The sequence below is a fragment of the Oryx dammah genome, unplaced genomic scaffold (assembly GCF_014754425.2).
Source record: "Oryx dammah isolate SB20612 unplaced genomic scaffold, SCBI_Odam_1.1 HiC_scaffold_24, whole genome shotgun sequence".
Lineage (NCBI taxonomy): Eukaryota > Metazoa > Chordata > Mammalia > Artiodactyla > Bovidae > Oryx > Oryx dammah.
This window is the reverse complement of record NW_024070208.1, coordinates 33,657,927-33,672,288: the sequence shown is the minus strand read 5'-3', so window position 1 is coordinate 33,672,288 and position 14,362 is coordinate 33,657,927. Positions and strand designations below refer to the sequence as shown.

The following is a 14,362-nucleotide window of genomic DNA, read 5'->3' as shown; positions in this document are numbered from 1 at the left end:
TTAGTCTCCTCCTGTGTTAAATAAGGGGCTGGAAGGAGATCTTTCAAGGTCTGTTTCACCTGTGATCTGGGTGACTCGATGCAGAACCTGTGGCCCGGCACTGGGGGAACAGGTTTGGTGTGACCTGTGAACCCGTTTCTCCTGTGACCCCCCACACCTGCCATCCTTAGCACTGGAGGTGGGCGGGATCGGTTTCTCTTGCCGGTTTGCAGACGTTGCAGCTGGCCCGTGGGCATGTTGTGGATTCCTTCTTGTTCCCTCAGACTAGGAGAGAGAGGTGTGCCCAGGTCTCCCTCTGCACTTGGGAGGAGATAGATTCTCTGTAGGTCCTGGAGTTCCTTTGTTCACACTTTCACATCAGGGGTCTCCAACCTCCAGGATCTGATGCCTGATGATCTGAGGTGGAGCCGATGTAATAATAATAGAAACGAAGTGCCTGGTAAATGTAATGTGCTCGAATCATCACAGAACCTTCCCCAACCCCCATCCGTGGAAAAATTGTCTTCCACGCAACTGATTATTGGTGCCAAAAAGGTTGGGGAACGCTGGTTTACATGACATTCTATGTTCTTATCTAATATCATCAGTCTCCTCCTGTCACAGATTTTTTGGTCAGTGTGCTCAGGATTTTTGCTTGACTTGTTTCACACTGTGTCAGTACCTAGAATTTACACGCTGGTGGTGACTTGGCTCCAATTGGTATTTCTGAAGTGTTTGTCTCTCATTCGTGCCCGACTCTTTGTGACCCCATGAACTGTAGCCCTCCAGGCTCCTCTGTCCATGGGATTCTTCAGACAAGAATTCTGGAGTGGGTTGCCATGCCCTTCTCCAGGGGATCTTCCTGACCCAGGGATCATACCTGGGTCTCTTGCATTGCCCGTTGATTCTTTTACCATCTGGGCCACCTAGGAACCCCACTGCTTTATGCTTACTGATTGTTCTGGCCTCAGACTTGATTTTGGTGGAACAGAACAGCCTTTGCTTTCTTTTTGCTCGTGTTTGTGTTGTTGCTCGTGAATGCATTTTTACTTTTTCTAAGTGACAGACTCCTCACAGAGGGACACTTGACCTCTCTGTTGTTTGTTTCGTCTGTTTTTGCTTTCTTGTTTTTTCTGAACTCTCAAGCGTGGTTGCTGACGCTCATCGCGAAAGTACTAACCAAGTGGGCAATGGGAGGCGGAGCCATCAGCTCGAACCATCAGCGCTGACCCGGCAGGTCTGGGATGGGCGGGCAGGTGAACCCAGGAGTGAGCATGCTGGTCCAAGGAGGGCTTTTGTGGTAGAGTCCAGGGCTGGAGGTGGACTTGGGGACCATGCGCACCCTGGTGGCAGTTTGAGATGTGGAAGTGAATGGACGTTGCTCAAGAACGTTGAGCAAGAGAGAGTCCCATCTAAGTGCCCATCAGTGAAGGAGGGAAGGTGGTCCCCAGGGAGGAGGCCTTCTGGGGAGGGAGGTGGGCAGGAGTCCCTTCCTCTGAGATAAGTTGATGAAGAGAGGTTGATGAAGGGGAGAAGCTCTGAAGGGATTTTATATCAAAATAGATCTTGCCGCAGAGTTTTGAGCCTGTTCATAGTCTAAGGGGTAAGCAGTGAGGGAGAGGAGAGGAGGGCAGAGATGTTGACACTTCTGATGGTACCAAGTCCTGGAGCAGGCACTGGGGGTTAAGGGGCCGACCGTGGACTTGGACAGGATGGGAGAGCCATCCCTTCCCAAGAGAGGATGGGGAGGGCAGAGCCTGAGGAGCTGGGGCAGCTGGTGAGCTGGAGATCCAAGTGAAACAAGTCTAGTTACCCCCGTGGCAGGGGGCGGGGCACAGCCTCAGAGGAAAGAGGTGGGGCTGGTGGGGAGGGGGAGGGGCAGGAGCAGGGCCCTGGAGGCTGGGGAGGGAGCTGTCCCCTCCAGAGGCGCCCAGAGAACCCAGGGAGACAGGTGGGTCACTGCACAGTGGAGGGTCTGCTGGGCTTTGCTTCCTGGAGTTAACACGCATTAGTGTTTTTTAAACCTTTGTTGAAAAAGAAAGCCGAAATGAAGTAAAGAGACCAGCCTGGCTCCGAGGCAGTGACTTCTGGGTGTGGTAGAGGGCTTTGTGGGTGGGGGAAGCTTTGACCTTCCTGCCACTGCAGAGGGTTGAAACATGAATAAATATTTAATTAGGTTTCCTGGGAACCAAATCACCGCGCAGGGTATGGCGGCTGGTTTGGCAGAGATGGATGGGAAAGGCGGGTGTGACAAGAGAAAAGGGAGGATGCAGCCTGTGTTGGTTTCTTTGTTTTCATTTTTTGAGGGGCAGGGACTCTGGTACCTGTGGGCTTTTAGAAGAGCTTTGCTTTTCTGGTGTTCAGAGGACCTTCATCTGTGTTTAGAAAACTGAAAATAGAAGGACAAAATCTGATCTGAAGCTTTTGACATTTTAATAATTGTTTTGAAAAGCAGTCACCTCTGTCTTTCCATTTTTTCTTTTGGACACCTTCCTCCCACATCCAAATTTCTGGAAGAGATTTGATGGAAATATCTCTCGATTTGACACCAACCATAAAAATTTACATGGCACAGCTGTTCATGAGTTATGACACTGAAAGAAACATTACCGAAAGATCAATGAAAAATAACCATATGAGAGGAAAGAATGAATTCTTTTTATATTTTTTCTATAAAAACTGTTACAAAACTGTTGTGCAAGAATCAATTTAAGCAGTGAAATATGGGGAAAAGTTTTATAGAATACCACATATTTAATAAAAAATATTTTCTGGATGTCAGTGTAGTATATACCAGCTTTCATGAATTATTTGGTGATTCTTCCCCCCCCCCGCCATTCTAGATAAATATTCACTTTTGTACTTTGTTTTGTTCTGGTAATTTTGTGTTTTTTTAAAAAACTGAGATTCCCAAATTGTATGCCTATAATATGCAAATCATATTCTCAATCCCACAAAGTCTGGATCTGAATATTTAAATGAGTAAATTAAATGAAAAGATGATAAAAAATTTTAGGATTACTTAGAGCTCAGATGGTAAAGAATCTGCCTGCAATGCAGGAGACCCAGGTTTGATCCCTGGTTCAGAAAGACCCCTTAGGGGAAACGGCAAACCACTCCAGTATTCCTGCCTGGGAAATCCCATGGACAGAGGAGTCTGGTGGGCTGCAGTCCATCAGGTCGCAAAGGGTTGGACACGACTGACCAACTAACAAATTCACATTCAGGAGTGAACTAGAGTAGTTTATTTTAAAAATATTTAGTGGCCACAAGTCAATGTTGTTGTTGTTCAGTCGCTCAGTCGTTTCTGACTCTTTGCCACTCCGTGGCTGCAGCACGCCAGGCTTCCCTGTCCTTCACTATCTCTCAGTTTGCTCAAACTCATGTCCATTGAGCTGGTGATGCCATCCAACCATCTCATCCTCCACTGCCTGCTTCTCCTCCTGCCTTCAATCTTTCCTGATATCAGGGTCTTTTCCAATAAGTCAGTTCTCTGCATCAGGTGGCCAAAGTATTGGAGCTTCCGCTTCAGCATCAGTCCTTCCAATGAATATTCAGGACTGATTGCCTTTAGGATGGACTGGTTGGATCTCCTTGCAGTCCAAGTGACTCTCAAGAGTCTTTTCCAACACCATAGTTCAAAAGCATCAATTATTTGGTGCTCAGCTTTCCTTATAGTCCAACTCTCACGGCCATACATGACTACTGGAAAAACCATAGCCTTGACTAGACAGACATTTGTCGGCAAAGTAATGTTTCTGCTTTTTAATATGCTGTCTAGGTTTTTCATAGCTTTTCTTCCAAGGAGCAAGCATCTTAATTTTATGGCTGCAGTCACCATCTGCAGTGATTTTGGAGCCCAAGAAAATAAAATCTGTCACTGTTTCCATTGTTTCCCCATCTATTTGCCATGAAGTGATGGGACTGGATGCCATGATCTTAGCTTTTTGAATGTTGAGTTTTAAGCCAGCTTTTTCACTCACCTCTTCCAAGGAGCAAGTGTCTTTTAATTTCATGGCTGCAGTCACCATCCTCAGTGATTTACTCAGGGTTGATATCCTTTAGGATTGACTGGTTTGATCACCTTACTGTCCAAGGGACTCTCCAGAGACTTCTCCAGTGAATTTACATGGACAAACTATTAAAATTAAATAAAACACGAACGTTCTTCATTAAATACTGGTCCCCTGAAGCTTTGTTAGAAAATGACTGAGGACCCAGGTCTGGCTCAGGCTGGATGGAGCAGGGTTTACCGGCAGAAACGCCGCTGTGATGATCAGCCAGCAGAGGGCGCTGCGTTGCTGGTGTGCGGGGTGCGTTGAACAGTTCTCCACCTGCAAAGCAAGCACAGGTGATTAAGGGAGTGAGTCTTTGATGTGGCTCGTAAAGCCCACTGCTAAGACAAGAGGGAATTGCTTTTTCTCTCCCCCCACCCGCCCTCACCTCCACCCTGCCCCCCGCACACTCACACAGGCAGCTGAAATGATTGTGTTAGGAAGGTGTGAATAGGGAAAAGCTTGCAGGGAAGATGACCCCTTGGGCTGTTGGCTCAGAAGAGAAGGATGTGGTTTGAGAAGAAAGATGTTCTAGGAATTTGGCAGAGGATGACAGGAAGCAAGGGAACTGAGGAAGAGCTCGATACTCTTCAGAATAAATGATTTCCATTTAAGGGGGAGGAACTTTACTCTTGTTTCTTCTGTGGTCTGAGTTACAGGGTGGAGGCTCCCATCCTGAAAGCCAGACTGCTCTCCTCAAAGGGACAGGTGGAAAAACACCTTGTACCTGGGTTTCTGGGCTGATGTCTGCTCCTCATTAGGCTCATGGAGTTCAGGTTAGAAATCCCTTCCTTTTATCCCTCACCAGGGGCCCAGAAGCTGCTGGCAGAAGAGAGTGACCATAGCAATCACTGTCAGAAATGAGTGTCAATAGAGCGTTTTGTGCTGGGAGGTACTATGTGAATAACTTAGGTCTTCAGCCTGATTTCATGTTCTAATAAGCAGCTCCTTATAAGCGACCATTCCTGAAATTAGCTTAAAATGGAAGAACCGATAGTCCCTTGACAGTTACATCTGGGTACTATTCTTATTTAAAATGTTTATTAATAAAACAATACATGAAAGTAGTTAAAAGTTCAAATGCTGTAGAAGCTTAGCATGAACATCAGTACCTCCAGCCTCATCTCTCCCATTCTACTTCACCAAGGGCAACCACTGTTTTTAATTCTTTTGGTGGTTTCCACCATGTTTCTAAACTAGAGTTAGAAGAGATCTCTCTGAACTCTCTTGTAGTTGGATATTTAACTCATTTGCTTTGGGATGAATTGGTGAAGTAGTGTATCATGCTTGTCTCTTTTCTAATGCAACTTACTTTTCCTGGGTTATTTTTCTACTGGAATTATTTTTAGCACATCAATTCTTATTTTTTCCATCAGAACATTATATATTTATTTTTGCAGCCTCTCACTGTACCTTATTTTTAAAGTGTTTTCATTTTTTCTTCCATCTGTACTGAGATATAACTGATGTGTAATACTGTTTAAGGTGAGCTGTTTTGACAACATATTTTACATCTTTCTGTGTATTCCTTAATGATTATCGTGGATATAGACATTACTACTAATGTTTTTAACCTTCCTCAGTTCAGTTCAGTTCAGTCGCTCAGTCGTGTCCAACTCTTTGAGACCCCATGAATCGCAGCACGCCAGGCCTCCCTGTCCATCATCAACTCCCAAAGTTCACTCAGATTCATGTCCATCTAGTCAGTGATGCCATCCAGCCATCTCATCCTCGGTCGTTCCCTTCTCCTCCTGCCCCCAATCCCTCCCAGCATCAGAGTCTTTTCCAATGAGTCAACTCTTCGCATGAGGTGGCCAAAGTACTGGAGTTTCAGCTTTAGCATCATTCCTTCCAAAGAAATCCCAGGGCTGATCTCCTTCAGAATGGACTGGTTGGATCTCCTTGCAGTCCAAGGGACTCTCAAGAGTCTTCTCCAACACCACAGTTCAAAAGCATCAATTCTTCGGCGCTCTGCCTTCTTCACAGTCCAACTCTCACATCCATACATGACTACTGGAAAAACCATAGCCTTGACTAGGCGGACCTTAGTCGGCAAAGTAATGTCTCTGCTTTTGAATATGCTATCTAGGTTGGTCATAGCTTTTCTTCCAAGGAGTAAGCGTCTTTTAATTTCATGGCTGCAGTCACCATCTGCAGTGATTTTGGAGCCCCCCAAAATAAAGGCTGACACTGTTTCCCCATCTATTTCCCATGAAGTGATGGGACCAGATTCCATGATCTTCATTTTCTGAATGTTGAGTTTTAATCCAACTTTTTCACTCTCCTCTTTCACTTTTATCAAGAGGCTTTTGAGTTCCTCTTCACTTTCTGCCATAAGGGTGGTGTCATCTGTGTATCTGAGGTTATTGATATTTCTCCCAGCAATCTTGATTCCAGCTTGTGTTTCTTCCACTCATGCATTTCTCATGATGTACTCTGCATAGAAGTTAAATAAGCAGGGTGACAATATACAGCCTTGACGTACTCCTTTTCCTATTTGGAACCAGTCTGTTGTTCCATGTCCAGTTCTAACTGTTGCTTCCTGACCTGCATACAGATTTCTCAAGAGGCAGGTCAGGTGGTCTGGTATTCCCATCTCTTTCAGAATTTTCCACAGTTTATTGTGAGCCACACAGTCAAAGGCTTTGGCATAGTCAATAAAGCAGAAGTAGATGTTTTTCTGGAACTCTCTTGCTTTTTCCATGATCCAGCGGATGTTGGCAATTTGATCTCTGGTTCCTCTGCCTTTTCTAAAACCAGCTTGAACATCTGGAAGTTCACGGTTCACATATTGCTGAAGCCTGGCTTGGAGAATTTTGAGCATTACTTTACGAGCGTGTGAGATGAGTGCAGTTGTGCAGTAGTTTGGCCATTCTTTGGCATTTCCTTTCTTTGGGATTGGAGTGAAAACTGACCTTTTCCAGTCCTGTGGCCACTGCTGAGTTAACCTTCCTACTAGCTTTACATATGGCTGATTTATTACCTTTATGGTCTACTTTCCTCTTGTTGCTGTTGTTCAGTCGTGTCTGACTCTTTGTGACTCCGTGGACTGCAGCACGCCAGATTTCCTTGTCCTTCATTCTCTCCCGGAGTTTGCTCAAATTCATGTCCATTGAGTCAGTGATGTCATCCGACATCTCATCGTCTGTTGTCCCCTTCTCCTCCTGCCTTCAATCTTGCCCAGCATCAGGGTCTTTTCCAGTGAGTTGGCTCTTTGCATCAGGAAGCCAAAGTACTGGCACTTCAGCTTCATATTTGCCTTTACTAATAATTTTTTCCTTGGTGACTTTCGTATTTCTAGTTGTGGTCTTTTCTGCTTAGAAAAGTTCCTTTTACAATTTTTTTTAAAAGTTAGTTTGGTGCTGAACTCTCCTTGCTGTTGCTTGTCTGTAAAACTTCTGATTTCTCCATCAAATCCGAATTCAGCCTTGTTGGATTGAGTGGTCTTGGTTGTAGGTTTCATCCCTTGAAGTATATTGTGTGACTCCCTTCCGGCCTGCAGAGTTTCTGCTGAAAAGTCACCCGATCACCTTATGGGAGTTGCCTTGTATGTAACTTGTTGCCTTTCCTTTGCTGCTTTTAATATTCTCTTTAGTTTTGCCTGATTGAAATTTCAGTCTTTCTTGGTGTGTTCTCTCTGGGTTGATCCTGTTTGGGACCAGGGGGCCACAGTCCCTCTGTAGATCCCTCTCAAATCACGGCTCATTTTCAGAAGGCATCTTAGAGGAGAGTAGATGTCTTTTTTTGCCAGAAGCAGAAAGGAGTCTATTTCAGGGGAAAAAAATCGACTTAGCTGATAATTTCATTCCTCAATTTTAAACACATGGCATTCTTTCCGACTATTTTAATGGTGCCTGAGTAGGCAGAAGTGTAACATGTTTGTGTCCATTTCACAGTTGGGTGTCAGAAGCCAGGTCCCCTTGAGACTGGGCCGTTGTTGCTCTCGAATCCACTCATGGAGACTTGACACCCCTCATGTCTCTCTGTTAAATCTCAGGCAGTCGCCTCCATAGGTGTGTTCACTTCTGGAAAGTCCAGGTGTATCCGTAGCTCATCCTGCATGTAAGAAATTGCACAGAACCCAAAAGGAAATCTGTCACTAAAACTGAACATTTGGATTAAGTTTGCCAATTATGTGAAAAATTGACAAAAATAAATGAGAGTTTCAGGTGGCTCAGTAAAGAATCTGCCTACAATACGGGAGATGCAAGAAGCGCAGGTTTGATCCCTGGGTTGGGAAGATACCCCGGAGGAGGGCATGGTAGCCCACTCCAGCATTCTTGCCTGGAGAATCCCCTGGAGAGAGGAGCCTGGCGGGCTGTAGTCCATGGGGCCGCCAAGAGTTGGACGTGACTGAGTGCGTGCATGCACACACACATACACACACTCAGTGATAAAGGACAGACAGACTTGCTTTACACCCGCCCTGAGTGAGGTTTGTGTGTGAGTCCTGCACCCTGATCCCACCTCTTCCTGGTCCCCAGGTAGGTGTCACTCGCTGTTGGAGCTCCCAGACTCTGCCCACCAGGAAATGGCCTCTTGGGCTAGCCACCGTGCCCGCCCCTCGTGCCCTGCAGCACCACTGCCCCCTTGACTGAGGGCAGAGATGCACACGGTGGACTTGGATGCTTCTGTTTTTATAACTCAGTTTCAGAGTCAAGTCACACCTTATTTGACATCTAGGGCAGCCTTAATCCTTCCCTTCTGAGAGGGCTTGTTGCCCTGGGTTTGGAAAAAATATACTGAATTCTGAGCAAAGGGCCAAGGCTGTTGTAATTCAGTGGACTGACCCGTATTGCTTTCTTTCTGTGGCCCAGTGATAGGATCGGGCCTCAACTGTGACCGCTTCTGTGCTTATCTGCCTTCAAGACAGATAGTTTCATAAGTATCTGGTGTTTTTTTTTTTTTTTTTTTTTTACTGAAGATGAGAATTCTCATGGAAAAGGATTCTTGGAGATTTGTGATGCAAAATTGAATGAGTCTCAGAACTCCTTTCCATTTGATTTTACAGCATAAAGTTCACACGTTTTCTTCTAAAGCAGATGAATCTAACCTACTCTTACATGGTGCTGCATTTAAAGATGTTAGCCATCAGTATCTAACGTCCAACCTTTGAGAATGCTTACCTAAGAGTTTTCTGCACTGAAAGACTTGCTTGGCAGCAAGTACCGTGCTCAAGATGCTATCTTCTCTCTGTTATCTTCTTCTCAGCCCATGTTTCTATGCAAAATGAATTGCTTTATGGCCAAAGCCATTCACTGAATAATGTATTGAGTAAAGAAAACCAAATTAGGAATGTGAAAGGAACAAGACTCTCATACTGTTTAATAGGAATTATGAGGGTATCTAATTTTCAAAGGTATATTTATAAGCTGATTAAAATTCAACCCATTTTTCTCACTGGATGTGTGTTATAAAGATTAGGCTGATCTTTCAGCTGGCGTGATCTATAATAAAGGCTATAAATAATTATAGCACTAATAGCGCTGCTGGTCTCATGACTACATTCTGGTCCAGGGCATGAGGCCAGGCAGTATTTAGTACTTGTTTCCCAGCTATAGACCAAAAATTCAGAGAAGTGTTGAAAATAAGCATGTCAACATTTTGAAATGAGTTTATTAACCTCTGGTGTGCAACTGGTAAAATTTTAGTGAAATGAGGTAAAATTTAGTAAAATGAGGTAAAACTTTCTAGTGAGGTGGTCTTATATTCATGTGGATGGGCACTGATGATTAAGAGGGGGTTTTGCATTTGAGATTTCCAGAATATAATTTGGGAGGGGTGGTTGACAACACATCAGGAGTCCCAGCCAGGGGAGAGGACAGTGGGCTTGGCTGTCCATTGGCCTGTCCTCCTGGTGAGTCCTAGGTGTGTGGTGAGGCCAGGTGTCAATGAGAGTGGCAGGGGGGGCTCCTGGAGGCTTTGCATAGAGTGGTCTGGGTTAGAGAATAATGGACTCTTAAGGGGTAAATTCATGGGGTCGCAAAGAGTCGGACACCACTGAGCGACTGAACTGAACTGAACTGAAGGGGTAAATAGGGCTTTCCTGATAGCTCAGCTGGTAAAGAATCTGCCTACAATGCAGGAGACCCTGGTTTGATTCCGGGGTTGGGAGATCTGCTGGAGAAGGGATAGGCTACCCACTCCAGTATTCTTGGGCTTCCCTGGTGGCTCATCTGGTAAAGAATCTGCCTGCAATGTGGGAGACCTGGGTTCGATCTTTGGGTAGGGAAGATCCCCTGGAGAAGGGAACGGCTACCCACTCCGGTATTCTGGCCTGGAGCATCCCATAGACCATTCCATGGAATAAATGTAATAAATGAATGAAGCTGAAATAAATGTAATAAATGAATGAAGCTGAAATAAATGGAATAAATGAATGAAGGGGTAAATGAAGGAAGCTGTTTATGAGGACATGAATGACTGAGGACATGTCTTCTTCCTCCGGTAATTTGGAACTTCTTTCTCACTGAGTATGTGAGAGCAGAAAGGTGGAAGGTCTTCTGCAGGGGCCTGGGGAGAGTGAAGGGTACCAGAACAGGGTGTTAGAGCCTCTGGCCAGCTCACAGGGGTGAAGGGGTTTAAACGGAATCCTGCTCTTCCAGCAAACGTTGAACAGTTCAGGTACATTAGGCTCATGCAAGAAGTTTATTTGTGTGGGGCCAGAGAAGGAAAACATTCCAGTGTGCGTTTACTGTTCACATGTAGAGTATAAGCTAGTTTGGTTCTTGGGTTTCTGGAGGCTTGTTATCTGGGGAAGTTACACTTTGAACAGCTGTTGAATTTTTAGATTTCCAAGATGCTTACTCCTTGGAAGAAAAGTTATGACCAACCTAGATAGCATATTCAAAAGCAGAGACATTACTTTGCTGACTAAGGTCCGCCTAGTCAAGGCTATGGTTTTTCTTGTGGTTATGTATGGATGTGAGTTGGACTGTGAAGAAGGCGGAGCGCCGAAGAATTGATGCTTTTGAACTGTGGTGTTGGAGAAGACTCTTGAGAGTCCCTTGGACTGCAAGGAGATCCAACCAGTCCATTCTGAAGGAGATCAGCCCTGGGATTTCTTTGGAAGGAATGATGCTAAAGCTGAAACTCCAGTACTTTGGCCACCCCATGCGAAGAGTTGACTCATTGGAAAAGACTGATGCTGGGAGGGATTGGGGGCAGGAGAAGAAGGGGACGACCAAGGATGAGATGGCTGGATGGCATCACTGACTCGATGGACGTGAGTCTGAGTGAACTCTGGGAGTTGGTGATGGACAGGGAGGCCTGGTGTGCTGCGATTCATAGGGTCACAAAGAGTCGGACACGACTGAGCGACTGAATTGAACTGAACTTGGAAATCAACTTGAATTTTTCTCCCAGCTAAAAATTCGCACTCAGACATCATTTCAGGGTTGGTCCCTGGGGCTGCCTTCTGGAGGTCAGATTCTGTAAGTGCTTGTGACGTGATGGATGGGGAGCCCCTGACCCACATTTCTCCAGGCCATATTTTCTGATGGGTTGTTTCCCACACTTGCCAGATTGTGAGAGTTTCCGCAAGGCGTGTGTCCACCGCACATGTAGCCAAGTTCCTGCCCTGCTGAGTCAGGTCCCCAGAGAGGCCTTTGCTCACAGGTCACCTTCTCAGCGACATGGTCCCTTATCAGCACTGAAAGCAACCTCTCCCCCTGCCCTCCATCCCTGGTCTGTTTTCCTCCATGGCATTCATCACCATCTATCCTGCCATGCATTGGTTTTTAAATCTCACTCTCCTCTAGAATGTAATTCCCTTGAGACTATGCTTTTGTGACCCTCCGGTTTCCCACAGTGCCCGGCCCAGGGCCTGGGACATGGATGGCGCTCGGGACGTACCTGTGGGTGGATGGGTGGATGGATGGGTGGACTTTTGTCAAGCCCCTGGTCATTCTCCATGCCACCCGATTTCAGCAAATATTGGTTTGTCAGGTGTGTAGATGGACTGAACCACAGGGTCCTGTTCTGTTTCCTCCTGGGCATCTCTCCCCCTGCCCCAGGCCCTGCGGACTCGCTCAGTGCCTGAGATTCGCTGAGAGCCGCCGCTGGGCCAGGCTCTCAGGCGTGCTGCCGCCTGCAGACTGAGGGGGGACGTGGTGGGGTTAGTGAGCTCACCCGGTGGACAGACTCTTCTGCTGGGAAGCTCTTCCTTCCCCCAGGTCATCCTGTACGTGTTCTTCGCCTGGGGCAGTGATGGTAAAGATCTCCCGTCCTGTTACATCAGGTAATGTTCAGCTGGACTGAACTCAAATGTGAGATTTGAATACATCTACCTCCTCAGGGGTAGCTGCCATGCAAACTGTGCTCCTCAGGCCAGCAGCTCTGGTCTCACCTGGGAACTTGTTAGAAATGCAAAATCTGAGACCCATGTCAGACCCACTGAATCAGGATGTTAGTTGCTCAGTCATGTCTGACTCTCTGCGACCCCACGGACTGTAAGCCGCCAGGCTCCTCTGTCCATGGGATTCTCCAGGCAAGAATACTGAAGTTGGTTGCCATTCCCTTCTCCAGTGGCTCTTCCTGACCCAGGGATCGAACCTGTGTCACCTGCGTTGCAGGCAGATTCTCCACCGTCTGAGCCACAGGGAGGCCCCGCTAAATCAGGATATGTACGCGATGGTTAACCTCCCATGTCATTTTGGCTGGGCTGCGGCACCTGGATATCTGGCCAAACATGTCTCTAGATGTTTCTTCCAAGGTGCCTTTTGGATGAGGCTTACATTTAAATTGATGGGCTGTGAATAAAGCAGGTTACCCACGGTAATGGAGGTGGACCTTGTCAGATCAGCTGACGGCATTGATGAACAAAGAGTCACCTCACTGAGGAAGAAGGAACTCTGCCAGCAGATGGTGTACAGACTCGAATCGCTGCATCAGATCTTCCCTCAGGCCTCCAGCTCTCCAAAGCTCGTCCTTCTGGGTTCTTACGGAGGCTTCATGGCAAACACACAGTTGAATGAATCACTGAATCATTGCCTGTTGGTGATTGAAGTCAATCTCCAGCCCCTCGTCTCTCTTAGGAGGGGGCAGGACTGAAATTTCCAACCCTCCGATCATGTGGTTGGTTCCTCTGGCAACCAGCCAGCATCCTAGGGGCTTTCCATGAGTCACCTCATTGAGGTGACAAAAGATACCTTTATCTCTCTCTCAACACTATGGCAGTCCCCAGGGTTTTGGGAGCTCTGTGCCAGAAACTGGGGTGAAGTCCAAATATATGTTTCTTGTGATGAAGCACAATATCGTGGCACCTTCCGCAGAAGAAGGCTGAAGATAACTCAAGGATGCTGGTAATCACCGTGTAACGAAACCCCAGGCTGTCGCCGTCATTCTTGCCTGAGGCAGTGGCCACAGATGGTCCATGGAGCCACCTCTCAGCTGCCTCAGGTGGCCTCTGGCTGCTGTGCTGCTTGAGTATCTGTTTCACGTTTCCTTCTGCCCTCCCAGGTCTGGTCGCTCTCAGGTATTCTGGGAGTACCTGTGCTTCGGGTGGCCTATCTTCTGAGCCCTTGGCTCTTCTGTGCTTGGTGCTTCTAACTGAGGTGTATTTGCAGTTCAATTCAGTCGTGTCTGACTCTTTGTGACCCCATGGACTGCAGCACGCCAGGCTTCCCTGTCCAGCACCATCTCCCAGAACTTGCTCAGACTCGTGTCCATCAAGTCGGTGATGCCATCCAACCATCTCATCCTCTGTTGTTCCCTTCTCCTCCTGCCTTCAATCTTTCCCAGCATCAGGGTCTTTTCTAATGAGTCAGTTCTTCGCATCAGGTGGCCAAAGTATTGGAGTTTCAGCTTCAGCATCAGTGTATTTTAACCCTAGAAAATCTCTCGAGACTGTACCTCAGATAAGAGTTGGCTTCAGAAGGTGAGCTAGGACCCAGGCAGGTACTTTTATGGATGAGCCTTTGAGCAGCTAAAGGAGGCATGGTTCATTTTATCCCTCAGATCTCCAGTTCAGGCCTTTTCATTATTTCACAGTTCATTGATTATCTGCTATGTGCCAGGAATATATGAAGTCGAAGTTGTTAAAAAAAATTCAAGTGAGTAAATTTTAAAGATCATATTGGCTTTATTCAATGATTCATGAGTTGGGCAGCATTCCATTGGGCAGATAGAAAGGAGCTCTGAAGAGCTGGGCAAAGTGGAAGACTTTTATAAGCAGATAGGAGCAGGCAAAGAGGCTGCTGGCAAAAAATAGGTTGTTGGGGACAATGGTCACCTTCCTTTGGGGGGACAGCATGGGGGTCTGTCAGGCAGATTACCTCCCGAGTGCTCAGCAGGTGATTCCAGACTGGTTGAGAATACATTCCTGAGAG

At 46.5% G+C, this 14,362-nt stretch overlaps 1 protein-coding gene across 1 annotated transcript in view; it reads left to right on the top strand.

The window, feature by feature from the left end:
• Positions 1 to 14,362, top strand: part of LOC120882942 (phospholipid-transporting ATPase IB) — a 401,559-nt gene that overhangs the window by 19,470 nt on the left and 367,727 nt on the right. The gene's annotated exons all lie outside the window — the stretch shown is intronic.